The sequence below is a fragment of the Rhamphochromis sp. 'chilingali' genome, assembly GCF_963969265.1.
Source record: "Rhamphochromis sp. 'chilingali' genome assembly, chromosome: 10".
NCBI lineage: Eukaryota > Metazoa > Chordata > Actinopteri > Cichliformes > Cichlidae > Rhamphochromis > Rhamphochromis sp. 'chilingali'.
In genome coordinates this window covers 27,877,563-27,892,258 of record NC_137937.1, presented here as the reverse complement: position 1 = coordinate 27,892,258, position 14,696 = coordinate 27,877,563, and the positions used below count along the sequence as shown (strand labels likewise).

Sequence of the window (14,696 nt, the reverse complement as noted above, 5' to 3'; positions counted from 1 at the left end):
TGCAAAAAAGAAATCACTAAATGTAGTGACAGAGATGTCTGGCACCCAAGCTGAGATGGTCTACGTTTCCACATTAAAAATAAATACAATAAAACACCAAATACCCATTTCTTAACGAGCTTCTTCTTATGAAATTATTACCCTGGAGAGAGACACACACACTGAGTCAATCAATACATTGCAGTTTTTTCTAAATAGGACATTTTGTACTAATCACAAAAATTACTATTTGGTGTGTTCCAGCATTCACTGTTTTTGAAGTGCTTACTAACCTTATTTATAGGTTATGTTTTAGGGAGTGCGCTAATCATGCACATTGCCGGATCACCTGCTTTCATGCTCCATTTTAGCTCCTCTATCTCTTTAAGGTTCTCCTCTTAAAAAGCCCAGTGTAGCTACTGGCTAAAAACACAGGAGCTCAATGATAACCTTCTGAAACAGGCTTGGTATGTAAACCTAGAAAGGAGAGATTCATGAGAAGTCACTACAATACACATGCACTAATAATTAGCATTCAGTTTTACATCACAGGTCCAAACTGTCGGCATTCAGTCAGAGCTAATACTAATGTTAACCACTTCAGGCATACTGTTAATATGTCCTGTTTCTTCTAAGATTCCTTCAATTATTATTTTACACATATACATTAGGTTTGGTCCAATCATCCTATCGCCCGCTGTAGCATCACCATAACCATGATAATGATATTAATTTAATAACTCAATAGGGAAATTAGCTAAAAATCACCCTGTCTGACAAGCCTTCGCCAATCACTTTGACCATTGTCAATTTCTAATGTCCTCATCTATTAGCATGACCCTTGTATACCCTAGCAACAGGTGTTAATGGCGACTGTGGCTGTCGCACATGTGGCAGCACAAAGAAGACAAGATGGTAGTGTTAGCTATATTAGCTTTGTTTTGCACAGAGACTAAACAGACAGGTATTCACCTATTGTGGGCTCTTCATTTTTGTCAAATCCTGCAAGTGCATCAACACATATTTAATCTTGTAACAGTTGGAGGATTTGGCATGGTTCGCTGAGGCACAGTTGAGATATTTTAGAGTTTAGAACAAGAAATAATAGTTGGCTGTGATACAGATGGTTTCATCTGAAGTAAGTTTTTGTTTGACAGCTAGCTGCTTGGCAGTGTGTTATATAGTGAGGTATAGAACTGAAGCATTGCAGGTGGCTAAAACAGCAGGGTTTTATTGGTGGACACATTAAATCCTTTTATCGGTGGACTTTGCAAAATTTTATATGCAAACAAAGCAAAAATCTAAAAAGCATAATGTGTGTAAATTATGTGTTTTGAATGGGAAAGCACAGGATGAGTCTTTGCAGTGACATTTTGATTTTTTGGGGGTCCCGGGAGGAATAATGGTGTGCAGGATAAACGGTCGTGGCAGGTTAAAGGTGAGAAAATATATGAGGAATATAAAGGAGAGGTGGATGAAGAGCAAAGCAGGAAAATACAGAGTCTTGCTGTGTCACAGAGAGATAGAGGGATAAAGGTCTTCATCTGCCCAGTAGGGGAAGAGAGGGGGAGCTGTGAGATCAGCAAGGTTTCTGTCGATTAAAAAAAAAATAAAAAAAAATCAGAAGAGGTCATTTCCACCACTCTGAACGCGGACCCCACAGGCAAGGTCTTTCAACTCTGCAGAGCAGCTCACAGAAAGGGACCAAATCTGAACAACCAAAAATAAATAAATAAATTCGACAGCATCAACTCTTTTGGTGCACTACAATCATAATACATCAACTAAAAGATACTTTAAACTGCCAGGGAAGTGAAATACGAATGAGCGAATAGCCAATTGAGATAACTTTTTGATTGGCTGGGACAGATTTTCTAGTTTCCTGGAATATATACACTTCCTCAAGCCTAGTAGAAAATCCTGACATATGGACAGGTACATTAATCTCAAATAACTACAGGGCAAGGCAAGTTTTTTAAAGTAGGAGAAATTGAGGAAGATAAATGATACAGAGGAGATGGAACAACATTAAACAGGCAGAAGAAGACACAGAAAAGCACACAGGGAAGATGTGAAGAGTGAGGGGATGAAGATAAATGTGATAGGGTGGTGGGAGGAAACCCAAGTGAGGGAGAAAGAGCCGTTTCCAGTTCAAACAAACTGATACATTGCGAGATGTGAGAAGGCTGCTGTGTTTACTCTAAAAAGGAAAGTGAGATGAACAAATGCAAAGTGGAGAGGTAAGAAGTAAAGGGGTAAAGGGAAGCAAAAATAGCCAGAAAAGGAGGAAAGGTTAAAGCTGACACCTTGGCTAGCTGTGGAAGATTGAGGAGGAGTGATTTGAGGAAAGAATGGAAATAAAGAAAGAATGAGGAGTTGAGATAGTGTTGAAGAAAGGCATGTTATGTTGGAGATGGAGAGAGAAAATGACAGGCACGAAGACACGGTGGGTAATATGAATTCATGTAGGCAGCTGATGGACAGTTGAATGTCAGGTTGGCAGTCATTTTTGTAAACAGCGACACTGAGTGTCCTCATCTCATCACACTGCTATGGCTGGAAGGAAAAAAACAAGCAAACGATGGGAAGAGAGATGAAAGAGGCGCATAGTGTGTGTTTGACTGAATCAAAGACAGACGAGGAGTGACTGACTCAGTCACATTTGAGGTCATACAGATTAGAAACGCTAGAGATCAGAAACAGCAGAATCTCAAAGGCCAACAGACCAGAGTATAAATGAATTTGAGACGCCAGGAAAGGCGCTGTGTCAATATTCAGCTCTCTTAATGTTGTTAACACCTAAGCCCATGAGGCTCACTGGCAGAAACAAAGAACACATTTACATGAAATCTAATATCATAAAGCTTGTTATGAACTTAGAACAGTCCTGTTTCCAGTGATTCTGTTTATATGCTTCAAATTTTCAGAATTAGGGACTATATTTAAAGCACATACGATGAACATGTGTCACAATGTATCGTGTCTTTTGGAGCAGCAGATGTCTGCCCCCCTCCCTGACCCTGGTTCTGCCGTAGGTTTCTTCTTGTTGGAAGCGAGTTTTTCCTTCCCACTGTCGCAAAGTGCTTGCTTTTATGGGATCGTCTGAATGTTGGGGTTTTCTCTGTTATTGTAAGGTCTTTGCCATACAATATAAAGCATCATCATTGTAAAACTAAGAAACGTATGAAGTTCAATTTGAGGACTGTTTAATGGACAATGTCAAAAACAGTCTAAACAAGGGAATTTAAAACAATTAATGACATTCTTTAAAAATTAATCATAATTTAAATGCTGCTCAACTGTTTGGTGCCTCATATCGTGCACTGTGAATACTGCGCATTATACTCTCCCCAGCCACCTCCTTTAGCTCGTTCAGGGGAACACAGAGGTATTCCCAGACTAGCTGGAAGATGGTATCTCTCTAGTGTATCGTGGATCTATCCCGGGGTCTCCTCCTGATGGGACATATCCGGAACACCTCACCCAGGGACAGCTCAACTGGCTCCTTTTGACGTAGTGGAGAAGCAGCTCTACTCTGAGCTTCTCCCAAATAACTGAACCCGTCCCCCTTTCGGAGAAAGCTCATTTCGGCTATTACGTCTGCGAACTAATTCTTTCACCTTCAAAATAACGTACAATAATAGATTAACGTTTTTTGGCACTTTTCAATAACTGTGTCGGGACTGCATCTCCATCTAGTAGCAGATGGCTGCATATCATTTAGGACTAGAGATGGCACGATACCACTTTTTTATGTCCGATACCGATATCATAAATTTTGATATCTGCCGATACCGATATGAATCCGATATAGTGTGTGTTTTTAATCAATAAAACTGTTTTTTTTTTATATCTTGCTGCATTTTGTATAAGTTCATACTCAAGTTTAAATAAACAACAATACTAAAGCTATTCTGTTATACCTGTATGTAAAAAGTACAACAAAATATTTCATAGTAATAGCAATACTGATCAATTTAATAAACTTAAACCTACTCCATCCTCCCTATTCTGGTATTTTAAAGAGTACTTAGTGGAAATATTAAGCAACCTAACTAATAGGGTTCCAAACTCCCAGCACCTCATGAGCACTCCCACCTCATGATGCTTAATCGACGTAATCAACTTTAATTTGATGCAGTGTGGGGAAAAAATGCATAGAAATCAATTATTTTTCAAGAATAATTAAATAGATTCAACATCTTTCTTCTACAGAATTGCAGACTGCACAGATGGTATCTTCCCAAAGAAAAATGTAGTATAGCTTACTAGGGCATATTAGACTTAATAGTTAATATATACAGTAATGGACTTCTATTCATTTTACATCAGATTAAAACTTTGGGTGTAAGATTCAGATAATTATTTATTAAAAGCTAGACATTTTAAATGAGAATAAGAAAGAAAAGTATGTCTTTGTGCCCCCTTTTCCCTGTTAATGCCCTATCGCCCCCCCTGGCTAAACTTTGCTAGATCCGCCCCTGCACAGTTAACAGCCGTCAGCTGCGTAGAAAAGGATCCTGGTGTAGAAAGTAATATTAAATAAATTCTAACAACAGCTTATCAAGCTTAAACGTGCTGCTGTTGTTCAGCCGCTGGTTTCCTCTTTCTGGTGCAAAGTGATCCAAAAACAAAGAAGAGAGACAGACTCGCAACAGAAAAGCCGATCAGCTGATCATTAATCAGTTTCACGATTGAAGTAGCAGCAAGAAGAGGGAGGGAGAGAGAAGAGGCAGTCGCTCCATATATCGGTTGTTAAGCTTAGCGTGGGAATGCTTTACAAACATTCAGAGATAAACTTATACACTTGCTTTACTTCTCTCTGGGATAACTTCAGAGATGAAATGCTGGTTTGGTAGTGAGGCTACAAATACACACAGCCGCTCTATCACGTGAGGCATACTGCTCCGACATGCTACGGTTATGAGCCGAGTTGCGCCGTGTTGCAAGTTTTGTGAGGTGCTTTTCTGATATTTAATGGATCGGATTACATTTTTTATTTCTCTCCGATATCCGATCCAGTAATTTAGGTCAGTATCGGACCGATACCGATACGTAATATCGGATCGGTCCATCTCTATTTAGGACACAACAATTTGCCGGCATTCGGTATCCATTATGTTAACAATTAGAATATTTGTTGGCTACCCGCACACATTCCAAGACCTGGTGCTACACAAATAAAATGCAATTTAATGTAAATTGAATTATCAGTACTTGCACAGAGAACATGATGAAGAGAAGAACCTGTGAGCTGTGTTCAGGGCTATTTTGATCAATAATTATATTGTAAATCTTGATTATTTAACACAAAAGTAACTTAGCAAACAAGAATTTACTGAACTCGAACTTTTAATTTTATTCAAATGATGAACTCTGAGGACTTTTTTCAAAGCTCATCCTGCAAGGGGAGCCACTGGTCCCTGACAGGTTGCAGCCATCTCCAGCATGGGAGTCACCAAGATACAGAGGTGGCAGCTGACTTGGGCTCCTCAGGAGACTGCACATTAGCCCCGGGCAAGACAGAGTTAGCGCGACAAAAAACTGTCGTGTGCTGCCGAATGCATACCAGGTGACAGACCCTGATCTCATACCTAGTGATCTGTAGGCAAAGGGAGCTGCAGGCAACCATTAATAGTCCTTTCACAGGTTCACCTTTGAAAACCTTGGGAGTTGTGCTTACTCTAGAAAAATCTTGTTGGCCAAAGGTTCTCTTTTAGTCATCTTGGCTTGCTTTTGGAGGGGTGAAAGCACACTGTCTTAAAGCAAAGGGATGTGCCTGATCTATAACACGAGAAACAAAACAACTGTCGCAGCTCTAATTAACAGGCTAATGACATAATCTTGGCAGTAATCAGAGTTTTTCAAACATAGGAATTTTTTCACTAGCATTCATTGTTTAAAAACATGGGGTGCGATAAACGTTAAGGGTAGCTTAACTATTGAATATTTTGGTTATTAATTTGTTGGGAATTCTAGCATTCACTTTTCACACTCAAGTTCACCTAACTTGCCAACTTATCAACTGCCACTAGATTTACTAGACTTTTAGTGCATTGTAAGTGTCTTTTTTCCATTAAAAAAGCATCTTGATGAAAATCTATGAACAGAACTGCTTTGCAATAAAGTCTTGCTTTCCTGCAGCTTTCCTGCTCTCTCTCTCACACTGCTGTGTGACAGAGAGTAAGTGGTGCACTGAAAGAGAAAAAAAAGTAAGACTTTCTACTCCTAACTTTCTCTTCGAGTCATCATTTCACATCCAAATGGAGCTAAAAAATCCCTGCACATATGTCTGGAAGTCTTGTGTATGGGTATTTTGCCATGCTTATAAAACCAGACTCTTGTTGGTTGACCAAATTGAGAGCTAAGGCGGAAATACCCAGTGTCAGCCTTAAGCTTGAGAGGTTGGTGTTTAAAAGCCTAAAACTGTAGTGTAAAGACAGATCAAGGGTATATTTGTCCAGGAATGTATTCAGCCTGAGGTCCTAAAACGGCAGCCTGCTGGGTTCACCCTTTTCCTCCTTGCTGCCAAGCTCTGCAGCAGAGTGGGAGAAATCTGTGGGAGTGACCTTTGGTAAAGCAAAGCACTTCACTCCCTGTCTGAGTGTGTAAAGGTTTTATGTTAAGGTCAAGTGATTGAGACTCATATCAGCTGGGTCCTACTGGCAGGGGGTGGGAGGACTATACCCCTAGAAAAAAGATCCGAAAAGGAGGACAAATAGATTTTCATGTGTAAATTTTTTTCTGAGATTATGTTTTGTTTCCTATTTTTTTCTTGCGAGACAAAACCGAAACAAATATCAGAGCTGCATAAGTGTAACTCTGTCCAAACAGCAGAAGACAGAAAGAGAGAGGAAGCTGATCTCTTCACTTCCAGCATGAAGTGAAAGTATCATAGGCTTCATCATCAGGACATAACGGTATCACAGCAAAGTCACAACATTTGATGTTTTTTTTTTCCCCCTTTCTTTTTAAAAATGTATATAGTTAAGCAAATTTTTTAGGGCACTCTTTTAAATGTGTAAAAAGGCTAATAACAAAAGAAAGCTAATAATATACATTAGAAAGATGAAGGGTCCATTTTATGCCACTTAACAGTGAAGGTCAAATGCAACATTTCTTGTTACACGCCTGATGATGGACAGATGTACGGATGGAAAGATCTAGAGCTTGTAACATGTATCCTAAGTCTTATGTTACCATCATTATCAAATCCCTTAATGCTTACACGTGGCGGGTCACTTGTCTAAACTGTATTTATTACATAGACAAACGCAGCCAAACAATAATGCAATCAAGAACAACCCAATTCTCCAATATTTTTGATGTTTGTTATTTTAACTTGACTTCAATATCTCTCAAAACTATCGATTTACACCATGCATGTGTGTGGACTGTGGCAGAAGGCCGGAAAACATGTGAGAATACATTCAGACACAGAGAGAACGATCTACACAAATAAAGGTCCCTGCTGGGAGGTGACAAAACCAACCACCACACTGCCTGTCTCTCAAAACTATGTCTGTATCATTACTGAACCACAAAGGGGAGGCAGTTTGACATTTTCAAGTTAAAAATTCATAGAAACAAGTCAAAGACAGGTAAATATATCTGTTTTTTGCATGTTAATCTACAAGTTTTGAGATTTTAGGTAACGGGTTAAGGATTAAATTGAAATTAAAATGAAAAATGTAGGATTTTTTTAAATGCTGAAAACACAAGCTTTACTTGCTGCAACAGTTTGCCTACTTTTCCTTTTTGTTAATTAAAAGGTTTAACTAGTTTTCTGTCTGGACTTTGACCAATGCTCAAATTCCTGCACTGTCAGGTTAAAACACCAACAATAGTCTCATTGAAAAGGTGAATGTCTCCAATATAAAGGGATTTGAATAACAGCTCAAAATATGGCAGTCTCCTCCAAAGGGAAATCCCCAGGGAAGATTATACAGAGCATTTCATTTTACAATCCATCTATATGCACACCAAGCTCAAGCTGAATGACCTATTAAGGTGTGACACAGCACCTTTAAATGCAACAGGACAGTCCTGTTCCCCATTACCTGCTCCTGAATCAAGAAGCACACTGTGCCATTCTTCAAAGCTTTAAAGTCTTCAAAGAGAGAGGACGAACAATGGAAACTGGAGTGCAAAAAGAAAGAACATGACTAAGGGAGAGGAAAGACAAATGGAAGACGAAGGACTAAAATCTTGTCTTTTAAAGGATAGTCTTCTGAAACAGCTGTGACATTTCAAAAGGCCAGACTTCCTGAGAGGCACTGACTTTTCTTCTATTAGAGTAGGACACTCCATGATTACACATATCAATAACATCTGAACACAGGCCCTGTCCTTTGTATAAGACAAGTTCCACAACCAAAAGATCATATCAGTTGTTTGTCCCCAGCATTTGAAATGACCCATGAAAGTATTTTTTAAAAATATGTAGGATTGGTTCCACTTTAAAAGAGGGACAACGTCACCAGGCCTGACTAGTACTGAACAAGTTTTCAGTTGCAACAAATGACAACGACGACGACGACGACAACAAAAAGGAAAAAGATGATGGTTTAAAACATTCACAATGTAGAAACATGTTAAACTCTATTTTCTAGGATAACAGGGTGACATGGACATAAGGACCAATGATTTATGGGGTTGCTTTCCAGTGGAGAACAATATTATGTAATATAAGCCATGTAATGTGAATCTTTCTCTTACTGTGTGTGAGTGTAAAAAAGAAACCAAAAGATAACAATGCTCTGTCTCCAGTCTTTCTGCAGCCCTCTTTAAAGGATCTGCTGGTCAGTCAATTGACATAACCTGATTACAAGCAACAAACAGGATGTCTCTTTGCAGGCATTTAACTGAAATTTTAGCAATAACTGATACAAACATGCAAACATGTGTGTGAGTTCAAGTTTCAAGCAGCCAACCAAACATATCGTATTTCCCGGACTACAAAGCGCACCTGAATATTAGCCGCACAAGCTAAAATCAGGGGAAAATCCTGTTTTGTACATACATTAGCCGCACCTGACCAAAAGCCGCAGGTGTTTCAATGTTGACTTATCATATGTAAAAGAATATACACAAAGGGAATTGTCAGGAAAGAGATGGCTGTTTGGAGACACACCCCTTTTATTAATATTTTGAAAAACAAGTTATGGGTACATATTTGCATAACTTTTTAGGTATATGTACAAGTAGCGGTAATTACAAGTAGGACACATGTACTGTGCTTCATAAATGAGTAACAAATGTAGTACATAACAATAACCTGCAGCACACCAGAAAAATAGATTCAGACTACCTTTTAGGCTCAGGTGCAGTGACACAGCTTTAACAAGAAGAAAAGTCAGTCATTCACCACCATCTTTCTCTTCTTCCTGCGCACTAAAACCACCAAAGTCCTCTCCTCCAGTGTCGGATATGAACAGGTTCAGGGTGGCTTCGTCATCCACTCTCAGCTTCTTTCCTTCGTTGTCACTTTCAAAACCAAAGAAATCCTCGTTGTCAGTGTCGGAGTCGAACACCCTCAGAAGGGCCGTGGCGGTGTCTTCCTCTCCATCATGCAACAGTCCAGCCCTTTGAAATCCATTGGTGATCGTGGATGTTTTCACACTTTTCCACGCTGTCAGAATCCACCGGTGGAATTGAGTATAACTTGCTTTTCACAAGTTTATCGCCGCTCGTCATCCACGACTCCCGCTGAACACATAGCGCTACTTTGAAGTTTGTTTTTCGCGCTACTTGTACGGCACTATGTTGCCTGGCGGATGGACATGTGACCAACATACCACTCTTGAACCCCGATACTGTGTGTCTGATCACATGCCCTTCCGCCAGGCAACGTAGTGCCGTACAACAGCGGAACAAACAAAACAAATCGTCTTACGATATGACAAAAATCATGGACAATCCATAGAAAAGCCGCACCTGACTAAAAGCCGCAGGGTTCAAAGCTGGTGCAAAAAGTAGCGGCTTATAGCCCGACAATTACGGTAATACAGACAGAAAAATAAACTTGCTTGAAAGTTTTTCATTGAACAGTGCAAACTGTTTTTTAGTGGATTTCTTCCTGTTTTTATTTTTTAGAATTTGTTTCAGGGCGGCGGGGTGGGGGTAATCGTTAGTTTTTAGAGTAAGACAATATTTTTTTACAACCTCATACACATTTATGGTGGGAATTTTATTGAAAGTAAATGAACTAAACTGTAATGTATCCTAAGAGCTGTTTAATTAGGATGCAGAGATAACATAAAGCCTTGTTCATATCTTTAACCCAATAATTCAAATGCAGCAACTATAACAGTTTTAGTTTCTTACTAAAAGCTTCTTTTTTTTTTAAGTCAAATTCAAGCACCTTGTTATTTACCTTTAAAGAAATTTCAAATTCATTTTTAAAGAAACAGACTTCAAACCAGCTGTTAAATCTGTCCACCAATCATCTGGTCATTTTAACTGGACTAATTATATAGTGTTATTTAATGCTGTTTAAGGAGACATTGTAGAGACATTGGATGGAGTTGTGGTGCGGGGGTTAGCATTGTGGCCTCACAGCAAAAAGGTTCCTGGGTGGGGACTTTCAGTGCCAAGTGTGCAAATTCTTCATGCCTCTGTGGGTTTCCCCCAGGTACTTTCACTTCCTCCCAAAGTCTAAAGACACACATGTTAGGTTAACCGGTGATTTAAAATTATCCAGGGATGATATTGATAAAGTGTATTGCATGAAGCAACTGTATGATGTACGATATAGTTAAATATGACTTGTAGTTAAGACACTTCGAGTGCTCAATAAGACTTTCTAGTCTGGCAATAAAGATAACCATGTTCTCTCTGAATTACACATATGATAAAGGGTTTTTTTGAGTGATAAATGAAGAATGATTTACCGAACATGATGAATGAGTTTAACTTCACTTTTTCAGAGAGCTCTACTTCAACCTCGAAAGAGGATACAAGTACCATTGCAGCCTCACTAAAATGCCATAAATTGTGCAGCATGAGGTCAAAAGTATTTTTGGAAAAAGTGGCTTTTCACCAGATATTCTAAGACAGAGAAAGAAACAAAAAATGCCATTTATAGACTGTTTGTTTGGTAAAATGTAAAATAGAAAACAAACAGGCCGCCCTGGGAGAGAGGCTGTTTATCTCCAACATATGTCTGTCTTTCTCTTTCTCCCTCTGACTCCATCTATGTGTCATTGAGTAATCACACTTTAACCTGTCCAGTTAACCTGATTTGGCCTTCATGTGCCAATTGGCATGGCATAAAGGAACCGAGCACCTCTTCCTGTTGCACATCATGCTGCATCAGTGACTCAGCATGTCCTGAGTCAATTAACCTTCCCTTTGAACAGGTGTGCAAATCATTTCTACGGGAAATCTCTCCTGTTTGCTCACAGTGAGTTCACAACACACCCAACAATGTCATACTGTAGGCAACATTAGGGAGTGCTCACACTTGGCAACTGATATCATGTCTGAGCACCTCTGACCCCCAAAATCCACACAAAATCATTGCGTACCATGGCCTGGCCTCTTGAGGTGGTGGGCTTGGTTCAGTTGGATTCATGATCAGTAAACATGTTACTGAACTACAGTGCTTTTTCAACAACAGCTCTCTCTGGTAACAAAAAAAGAAAGAAAAAAATCACTGGGTTAATTAACAGATAGATAAGAGGACACCGTGTTATTGTTTCCAAAATCGCACACAAAACACATTAAATCATGAATACTCTACATGGCAGAGAGAAGAGATGCTGAGCCAAACTGAAGCACTCAGATCTTTAAATACAATGTGTGCAGGCCAGTGGGCGAGAGGGAAAGGGGAACAATCGTTCTCAGCAAAGGTACAAGGCAATTATGCCCAATCTGATAATACCCTTAAATACCATCCACACATAAAGCGATTTGCTCATTGCTAGTGGTGCAACGGATCAAAACTCTCACGGTTCGGATCGGATCACGGTTTTAAGTCACGGATCGGATCAATATTCAGATCAGCAAAAAAAAAGAAAAAGACAAAGATTTTAACATTTACGTATTAACTTATTTAAGTATTTTTCGCCTATTAAAAACATTCAACTTATATTAGCAACACGTCTGCAAGATACTCTCCCCTCAGTAATTCATAGAGATCAAAACTGTTTTATATTGGGGCGTCAAGGTCTACATAATGTAAGAAGAGTCTTTAACATAGACGGACTAAACAATTCTTCAGAGAGGGCCTTTCTCTCACTGGATGCTGAAAAAGCATTCAATAGGGTCGAGTGACCTTATCTTTTTGATGTTCTGACTAGATTTGGTTATCGAGATGTGTTTCGAAGATGGATACAATTATTATATATATATATATATATATATATATATATATATATATATATATATATATAAGGGGTGCAACGATATTCGTATCGATATTGAACCGTTCGATACAGTGCTTTCGGTTCGGTACGCATATGTATCGAACAATACAACATTTGTAATTTATTTTATCAACTTTCCTTCTGACTATGCTGTCTGTGTTGAGCGCTCAGTGGATCTGCGCTCGACAGTGCAGCCTAGGCGGAGTAGTCGAACGCAGATTCACTGAGCGCTCAACACAGACAGCATAGTCAGAAGGAAGAGCGCAGGGCAAGCTAGCAAGACAGAAGTTAAGCTCTCCTTGCAACATTCAGATCTGGCGTTTGGAATTATTTTGGTTTTCATGTGACGTATGACCCTGAAGGTAAGCGAGTCATGGACTAAAGTAAAACAGTATGTTGGATGTGCCATGCAATGCTCAATTACATAGGTGGGAACTAGTGTGTTAGCGCAGTTAGCTCGTTAACGTGTTGGCCGTCTAGCCCCATGCACGGGGCGATCGGCGGTAGCTCGTTAACGGAGATTTGCCGTGTTGTGGCGTTAAGGTCATTTCAACGAGATCAACCTGAAAGCACTAGTGGGAACACAACGAATATGACTGCACATTTACGCCGACATCATCCTAGTGCAAAGACAAAAACAACAAGCATGCTACTAACTTTAGCCGAGTCATTTAGACAGCTGTTAGCACATGATTCTCCTTATGCTGCTGAGAATATAGCCCAGAAGAAGCGGATAGTATAGCTTTTATTTTGGAAAGAGCCATTTCTCTGTAATAAACTCTCTTTTCCAAAGATGAGTGATTCCTCAATCAGATACAGGGCTTGCAATATCGCTAGCCCGACGTCCAGGGGCTAGCGATTTTTTTCAGTCGGGCTACCAAAATCTATCTCTTCCCTGCCCGTCCGGCTATTGTAGGAAGGAAAAATATATGTCAATGCTTTTGCATTCTTTCAGAAATGTAGCTGGGTAATTATGTCATTGGCATTGGTGAGCCACTGTCAATATGTGACATATTGTAATCGCGTTTGAATTTGCGCTTGTTTTTTTGCTTTCACTTTGCAATCGTGCGAACTGTGTATAGAGAGCGACAGCACTGATCTGTGAGTGATGATAATTTGTGCACCAATTCCTCTGACATCGTCTTATTAATCGTTAGCTTACTATGCAAACATGAAATCTCCCGCAGCTTAAACATGTGAGAGGTTGATCGCGCAGAGAATCGCTGAGCTTATGTGAGTGTGTGTGTAAAAGCAACACGATATATATTTTAGTTCTGCTGAGCCAAATAAGACAGGTCAGGGTGAAGAAGTGACCGCCAAAGAAAAGCTTACCACAAAACGGAGAAGTTATGACAAATCAGACTATAAGGCAAAAAGAAAGTGCAGCTTTATGGTTTCATGGACAAAAGAATTTCTGTGGCTGCAATATGACGAGCTAAATAACCAGGGCTGCACATAAGTGGTCCGCAGGTGCGCATTCGCTGTCAAAATAAAAAACACGCTTAAGCCTTCTCATTTCACCCAAAATCCCGTGGTACAGTCTAGTCTAAGGGTCTGGTCACAATTCAGGAGTCATTTTAAGTACATCTCTGCGTCAGTACACATGCCCATCACGCAGAACCATCTGTTTACTCCTGGCCTCATTGATGGTACCTATGTACAGTGGAAGCGTCATGGTATTAATACATTTAAGGATCTCTATAAAGATGGCACTTTCTTAACTTTTTTAGACCTGTGTTCAGAAACAAATCTTCCGGCTACCAATCTATTCCGTTATTTTCAGGCACGGCATTGCACTTCTGCTCTCTTCCCCTCCTACCCTCTTCTCCCAAATGTCCAACCGTGGGAGGAATTCTTATCCCTTAAACCCAATAAGAAGTCAATTATATCTTTAATATATAAACAACTTATGGATTTAAATGTCCATTCCGTTGCTAAAATTAGGGGGGCTTGGGAGCAGGAGTTAGGAATAATTTTTTCGGATCAGCAATGGGAGAAAGCAGTATCCAATGTCCGTTATAGTACGTCCTGTGCCAGGTTACAACTCATCCAGTTCAAGGTGTTGTACAGGGTTTACTATTCAAAGTCTCGTCTGTCTGAGATTTACCCACAAGTGATGGATCAGTGTGAGAGATGTCATGCCACCCCATGTGACCTAGGCCATATGTTCTTTCTGTGCCCAAGACTCCATGGCTTCTGGAGTCAGTATTCAGTTATTCTGTCCAAAGCTCTTGGGACCCAAATCTGCACGGACCCTTTTCTAGCTGTTTTTGGGCTTCCAATCAACACTGGTCTAACCGACCCTACACACTTCAAAATATTAGCCTTTACATCACTTTTGGCTAGACG

General features: G+C 39.7%; 1 protein-coding gene across 9 annotated transcripts in view; it reads right to left on the bottom strand.

Annotated features, from left to right (window-relative positions):
- gpat2 (glycerol-3-phosphate acyltransferase 2, mitochondrial) overlaps nt 1–14,696 on the bottom strand; it is a 190,590-nt gene that overhangs the window by 130,563 nt on the left and 45,331 nt on the right. For 2 of the 9 annotated variants that reach the window (XM_080893742.1, XM_080893743.1), the window contains exon 3: nt 11,508–11,605. The exons of the other annotated variants lie outside the window; for them this stretch is intronic. The gene's annotated coding sequence lies outside the window, so the exon portion shown is untranslated. The remainder of the gene's footprint in view (nt 1–11,507; nt 11,606–14,696) is intronic. 9 annotated transcript variants of the gene reach the window in all.